The following is a 7570-nucleotide window of genomic DNA, read 5'->3' as shown; positions in this document are numbered from 1 at the left end:
TCCTTGTTTGAAATGAAAGTGTTGCATGGATTCTGAATGTATCTAAGTTTTGATTCCATTCCAGCTTAATCTATGCATTCCTATGTCATTTATTGCCATGGTAACTAGATACTCATTTTAAAATCACATCAAAAAGTGAGTGGGGAAAGATGCAGTATTTAAGTGGATATAAACTCTTAACATTATGTGAAACATTTTAGTGATAAATGAATATTTAAGCAGAATCCATACCTGATAAGTGAAACTAGCATATTTAAATTAATGATTGATATCGTATCCTCCTATTCATGGAATATAAACATTGCTCTAGCTTTTTTCATATAACATTAATTATTTGATTCTGATTTTTAAAAGTAATAATATGACACTTATAAAAACAACTTGGAACCTTACCCAGAAAAATGTCCATAAAGTGTTGTTCTGGGTTCCCATCATACCTTAAAGGAAAACTTTCACAATGTCTTGAGCCCTTGATTCCTGGAAATATAGGGGTGTATCCTCAAATCCCTGCAGAAATGCACTTAGGTGACATCAATCTTGAATTCCAAATGGAAGAGTACATCTACAAAAAGTAAAGTGATGGCATCTACATCATAAATCTAAAGAGAATATAGGAGAAGTTTCTGCTAACAGTTTGTGCCCTGTTGCCACTGAAAACCTGACTAATGTCAGTGTCATATCCTCCAGGAATTCTGGCCAGCAAGCTGTGCTGAAGTTTGCTAATGCCCCTGGAGCCACTGCTGTTTCTGGCAGCTTCAGTCCAGGAACCTTCACTAACCAGATCCAGATAGCCTCCTGGGAGCGATAACTTCCAGTGGTTACTGGTCCCAGAGATGACCACCAGTCTTGCCTAGGCATCTTGGATAACCTGCCACCATGACTCTGTGAAACATAGTCTTTTCTTGGTATATCGACATTGCCATCCAGGACAACACAAGGGAACTCACTCAGCAGGTCTAAAGTAATAGATGTTGGCCCACAAATTCTGCATGTGTGGCACCAGTTCTGGTGAATGCCCATGGGAGGTCATGCCCAACCTCTATTTCTTCAGAAACTCTGAGGAGACTGAAAAGGAAGAGCTGGCTGCTGAAAAGGCTGTAACCAAGGAGGCTCAAGGTGAATGGACTGCTCCAGCTCCTAAGTTTACTGCTACTCAGCCCAGAACTGCAGACTGGTCTGAAGGTGTGCAGGTTCCCTGGTGCCTATCCAGCAGTTCCCTGCTGATGACTAGAGCACTCAGCCTCCCACTGAAGGCTGGTCAGCAGCTCCCACTGCTCGGCCACTGAATGGGTAGGAACAAGCACTGAGTGTCTTAAGCTGTACTTCCCCAAACTCTTAAACAGAAAATGGAAATAAGTTCTATTAAAAATAATATTTCTTCAGACTCATAGACAGAATACAAACTTGTGGTTGCCAAGGGGATGGGGGTGGGAAGGGATAGACTGGGAGTTCAAAATTTGTAGATACTGACAGGCATATGTAGAATAGATAAACAAGATTATACTGTGTAGCACATGGAAATATATACAAGATTTTGTGGTAGCTCACAGTGAAAAAAAAGTGACAATGAACATATGTATGTTCATATATAACTTAAAAATTGTGCTGTACACTGGAATTTGACACAACATTGTAAAGTGACTATAACTCAATAAAAAGAAGTTAAAAATAATATTTCTTGGAAAAAAACTTGCAACATACAGAATACATATGGGAAAAAGTGCCCATATTTCTTTGGAACATTTAATTCCAGCTTTAATAAATAATGTATTCAGTTAGATTTATTTAATATATATGATTAGTCTTCTGAAGGAATGATACAAGAAGTGTGATGAAAGTATGGTTGAATAAAATTTTAAAATACGTATTTTTTTTTGATTGGAGAAAGATTCTAAGAGGGCATACCAAGGGAACTTTTGGCTACAGCTGACCTATGCATAACTAACATTGTTTTTATAATTAGGAATTACTTTTTTGCCTATATCAAGGGTACTCAGGAGTCAGTATTCATTCAACGACTCAGTGATAATATTATCAAGGACATTTATGTTACCACTCTAATATCCTTCATGTGCCTACTTCTCACCTCGTGCTGCCAAGGGTGGCTGCTGAAGCCCTTGACTGCTTGTCCAGTTCAAAGCAAGTTATCAGTAGAAAGGACTGGAGCCAGTGACATCTATTGTTTTTATCAGGAAAGCTAAAGTTTTCCATAAGGCTCTCCGAAAGTCTTCCTCTTTAATGGTGCTTAACAAGTTAAATTTACATTTATGCCTTTTTAGTAGAAATTAATCATCATTGACCAGTGCTCTGTCTCCTCTACCATAATGAGGACTAAGAAATTAGCATTTAAGTTTAGTTGTTTTTTTTTTTTTTTTCCTCCAGTCTTTCTGGGGAAAATGAACAAGGGAGTCAAGGGTTTGGAATTGCATTCGTTTGCTAGAGCTGCCATATCAAAATAACACAGACTAGGTGGCTTAAACAACAGAAATTTATTGTCTCACAGTTCTGGAGACCAGAAGTCAAACTTGATGTGTTCACAGGGTTGGTTCCTTCTGAAGGATGTGAGCAAAGGAAGGATCTATTCTAGGCCTCCTTCCTTGACTTGTAGATGGCCATCATTTTTAACCTATGTCTTTTCACATTATCTCCTGTCTATGCTTATCTCTGTGTCCAATTTTTCCCTTGTTATAAGGACATCAGTCATATTGGATTAGGGCTTGCTCTAATGGCCTCACCTTAACTTCATTACCTCTGCAAAGAATCTATCTCCAAACAAGATCTCATTATGAGGTACTAAGGGTTGGAACTTCAACACATGAATTTTGAAGGCATATAATTCAGCCCTTTAACCGTAATAGGAATAGAATATGTGAGGTTCATCATAGATGTCTCCTAATGGAGATCACAGGCCCCAGAGGAACTGACCTGTCTACACTCTTCACCTCTTCTCAGAGCATTCATGGTGATGGCCAGTTTGGGACAAACAGCTGAGGTGGCCATAGCCCATAATTCGAAGCTGAATCTGCCCTCCAAATCTCTCCCTCTGAGTGACATCCAATCTGAATAGGTACTAGTTCCTGTGGGTCTCCATGGGATACCCTGATCCAACTGATAGAATTGCTTCTTTAATGGTCCAAAGAACATCTAGTTAGAAGAATTCGATAATTAATTGTAAATGCCTCATTTGAATACTTACTGATCAAGAAAATCATGTTGAATATCCTAATGTACGTATTATGAGTTTTGAATATTGTCCAAAAGGGAATTCTGTGGTTACTGGAGGTTAAGATAAGAAATTAAATTGGCAAATATCTTTATAAAACAGTAAATCTTCTCTCAGCCTAAAAAAAAGAACATTCTAATTCTCTGAAGACAAGTAGACAGCTGGCACTGAGTGATGGTGTAGGGTTTAAGAAATACATATTTTTACATAATCATTTATATGCAATAAAGTTCATATACCACATTTTACTTATTTTTAGGAGACATATTCGATGTCTTTATCAAATAAATTTAATATTGCTATCCAGAAGAATCAGAATCATAAGTTTTGAAAATAATTTATTGAGGTGAATTTCACATAACATAAAATTAACTATTTTACAGTCAGCAGTTCAGTAGCATTTAGTATATTCACATGTTGTGTAACTACCACCTTTATCTAACTCCAAAACCCTCATCACTACAAAGTAAAACCCTTTATCCATGGAGAAGTTTTTCCCAACCTCTTCTTCATCCAGCCCCCAGACACCACCAATCTGTGTTCTGTCTCTCTCAATGTATCTATTCTAAATATTTCATATAAATTGAATCATATTATATGTGACCTTTAGTGTCTAGTTTCTTTCACTTAGCATAATGTTTTTAAGATTGACTCAGAAATGGCATTTGGGCTGTTTCACCTTTTAATAATTGTAGGAAGTATTACTAAAAATATGCATGTACATGTACTTATTTGAGTCCTTTTTTCAATTCATTTGGGTATACACCTAATAAAAGAATCATGGGGTCATACAATAGTTCTATGTTTAACTTTTTGAAGAACTTCTGAACTGTTTTCCACAGGGACTGAACCATTTTACACTCTCACCAGCAGTGTGTGAGACTTCCAGTTTGTCTACTTCCTTGCCAAAACTTATTATCCATTTTTAAAATTATTATTATTATTATTTTATTTCCTTTTTATTTTTATTTCTATACTAGTCAGTGTTGAATGGTACATTATTGTGGTTTTGATTTGCATTTCCCTGAAGACCAGTAACATTGAGCTTCTTTTCAAATACTTGTTAGCTATTTTTATATCCTCCTCAAAAAGTGTCTAATTCAAGTCCTTTGCCCATTTTTTAATTGGGTTGTCTTTTTACTGATGAGTTTTAAGAAACTAGAACTTGTAGTAAATATATGATTTTGAAATATTTTATCCCATTCCACAAGCTGTCTTTTCACATTTTTATAGTGTCCTTTGATGCACAAAAGGTCAAATTTTGATGAAATCCAATTTATTTTTTTCCTTTTGTTTGTTGTGCTTTTAGTGCATAAGTATTTTTCAATAAAGCACATAATCACAAACATACACACACACAAATGGTAGGAAGTTATTCCATATTCATCAGGTAATTTTTCAGAGTGCCAGGATATATGTTCATGAAAGTAGTATCAGTTCTTTTATTTTGCTTGAATGGGTATGATTTTCTTTAACTGAATGAAATATATTCCATTGTTGCTTTGATAACATATTTTTAATCAAAATGAAATCAAAATAGAAAGATGTATCTTCTTTCTGAAGTACCTAATAGCATGAAATGTAAGCTTCTTTGATTTACTCACTCATCAAACATATTCTGAGTACTTACAATATACTGTTTTAGGCAATGGAGAGTAATTAATGAAAAGATAAGCAGTTTTCTGACCTCATGGAGTTTGCCTTCTGTCCTATAAGTGTAAATAGATAAATAAATTCAAGTTGTAATAAATATTATGAAAAAATAAAGCAGATTAATGACTTAACAGAGAAACTGTTTTAACTAAGGTGATCTGAGAAGGGCTAATGAAGATGTGACAATTGAATTGAGACCCGGATTAAAATTAGGGTGAAATGCTAGAAGGAATGCATTCCAGGTTGAGGAAATCACAGATGCAAGTCCTTGAAATGAATGAACATTGAGATTTCCAGGGACAGAAAAAAGGCCACCATGAGTCATGGAGAACATGATGTCTTTTTTGAGGTGAGGTAATGCTAGACATAGTGTATAGATAGCAAATGCCTGTTGTTGGTCACTTGATTTACTCAGTAACCATACAGTGGGCATGAGGCTGGGCTTTCAACACTGTGATACTTATCCAGGATTAAGGAGAAAAATAGGGAGGGAGGTGTGGATCAGAGAAGGGAGATGTAAAAATAAAAAAAGATACAACCTTTATGTTGATAAAATTACAGTCTAGTAGAGATGTTATAAAAACACAGCTAACCATAGTATAAGACAGAGGAAAGGTTAACTAATTATGATGTGTTGAATAAGGGAATCTTACTAATTTTGAATTTGAAGCATATGTGGGATTTCTGTAGTTGTGGGAAAACTTTTAAATCAAAGGGGAAAAAGTGCCTAAAGACATGAATGTAAGGCATGTTTGGGAAATGGAGCTGTGTACTGTAGATCAGAAAGTATGCTAAGAAACATGTAGAATATAAAGATAGTGGTATTAAAGCTGAAACCTACAGGCATCTGGCCCTTTGACACTAAAACCGAGTATTTCAAGAAGGATGCAGCAGATTCCACCACCTCTCTAATTTCATTCAGAATGTTAGCAGAAACTATATGTACTTTATCAATATAGTGAGGAAAGCAATGCAGATTGCTTTGTTATGAGCACTCCATTTGAAATTTGATGTAAAATATTCTTTAGAAAACAGTGAGAAAATAATTGGTTTCTCTCCCAAATTCCTATGTTAAAGTCCTCAGTAGCTTGGAATAGGTCTGTATTTGGAGATAGGGTCTTTAAAGAGGTAATGAGGGTACAGTGAGGTCATATGGGTGGACCCTAATCCTTCTGAATGGTGTCTGTAAGAGAAAAGGAGATGAGACTATAAACATGCACAGAGGAAAGAGAATGTAAAGACACAGAGGGAAGGCAGCTAAAGAGAGAGGCCTCGGAAGAATCCAGTCCTACCTAGCCTTAATGTCAGTTACACTTCTAGCCTCCAGAATTGTGAGAAAATTCATTTTTATCATTTAAGCCACCCAGTGTGTGGCACTTTGTAATGGCAGTTCTAGAAAACTAAAACGCTGAGGAAAAAAATTGTTTTAAATGACAGGTATTCTCTGTACCATCCATATTAGATATGAGGAGTTTGAGGTCTCAAAAAGTTAGGTAACTGGGTCAATGTCACATATATTTTGCCATTAAAAGAAAAGAAAACACTTAATTTTTAGCTAGAGTAAGCATATAATCTATTATCCTACCTGGGACATTTTTGAGAGTATAGTTGGTACTATTAATAATTACGGTGAGACAATAGGTATAAACCAGGTTGCATATCTGAAAAATAGTATCTTAGGCTCACAGAAAAAGCAAGCAATTCTCTCATCATTGGATTTTCTGTGATCTATTCTAGCTGAAATTGAAGATGTTTAGTAAGTTGTTACCAGGGTATTGCTACGTCATCCATTGCCTCTTTATTGAGTATGCACAGAAGAAATTTCAAATTTTAGTAACAAGAATAGTTGTTCTTCTTCTAAGCTTAATTGGCTTGGTTTATCTTTTGGAGACTAAGAACTATATGACTGACTATGTCTCTTCAAGTTAGGCTGCTGTAAGCTTAGCCCAAATTTCTATGTTGATGTAAGTATAAATATCAGCGTAAGATGCCATTTTCTTAGTCTCATTTCACTTTTCTGTTCTCATCTTTATTTTATTTTCTTTTCCCCTTCCACCTTTGCCTTTTTAAATACTTTGTTATACTTTATGTATCATTATAAGCTACATTAAATCTTCTTCTGGAATATAGTTGTGTAAACCAGTTCATCACTCAGAAGAATGACCTCGTTCTTTGCCACTGTTCAAGGCTTTCTTTTGCTATTTAGTGCCAGTTGCAAAATCTGCCTCCAGATTCGCTCTTATTAGAGCATCCTGTTTGTGCCCTAGATGTTTATAACTTGTGGGATTCCAAGCCTGTGTGCAGTCATGTGGAGATTCCAAGGTTGGATAAAAATGTGAAAACATAGGGACCATCTGGAGGAAGCCCACATTAGATTGTGGTACCTGCGCATGTTCCTTAGCTGAAGTAGAGAAAAAGTAATTTTCCTTCCCCAAAATAAAAACTGTACAATTATGTGATTTTAAAAAAGAGAACATTTTCTAAACTATAGCAACACTATAGGTTGTCTGTAATTACAATGTGCCACTTTACTGAAATTACCCTAGACCAAAAGAATAATTCTAAGTTTGTTACACTGTACTCCATGTACCAGTACTAAATATAGAATTTCATATTGATCTACTTCAAATATACAATTGTTGAAACATGGGGAAAAGGAGAACAGTTCGCTGGCATGGTTTCAGCAGAGTTCTT

General features: G+C 35.6%; 1 pseudogene; it reads left to right on the top strand.

Moving 5' to 3' along the window:
* The first annotated feature begins 515 nt into the window (after nt 1-515).
* On the top strand, nt 516-1356 carry LOC105095573 (small ribosomal subunit protein uS2B-like; annotated as a pseudogene).
* Nucleotides 1357-7570: the final 6214 nt, after the last annotated feature.

The sequence above is a fragment of the Camelus dromedarius genome, chromosome 17 (assembly GCF_036321535.1).
Source record: "Camelus dromedarius isolate mCamDro1 chromosome 17, mCamDro1.pat, whole genome shotgun sequence".
Taxonomy (NCBI): domain Eukaryota; kingdom Metazoa; phylum Chordata; class Mammalia; order Artiodactyla; family Camelidae; genus Camelus; species Camelus dromedarius.
This window is presented reverse-complemented; position numbering and strand designations above follow the sequence as displayed.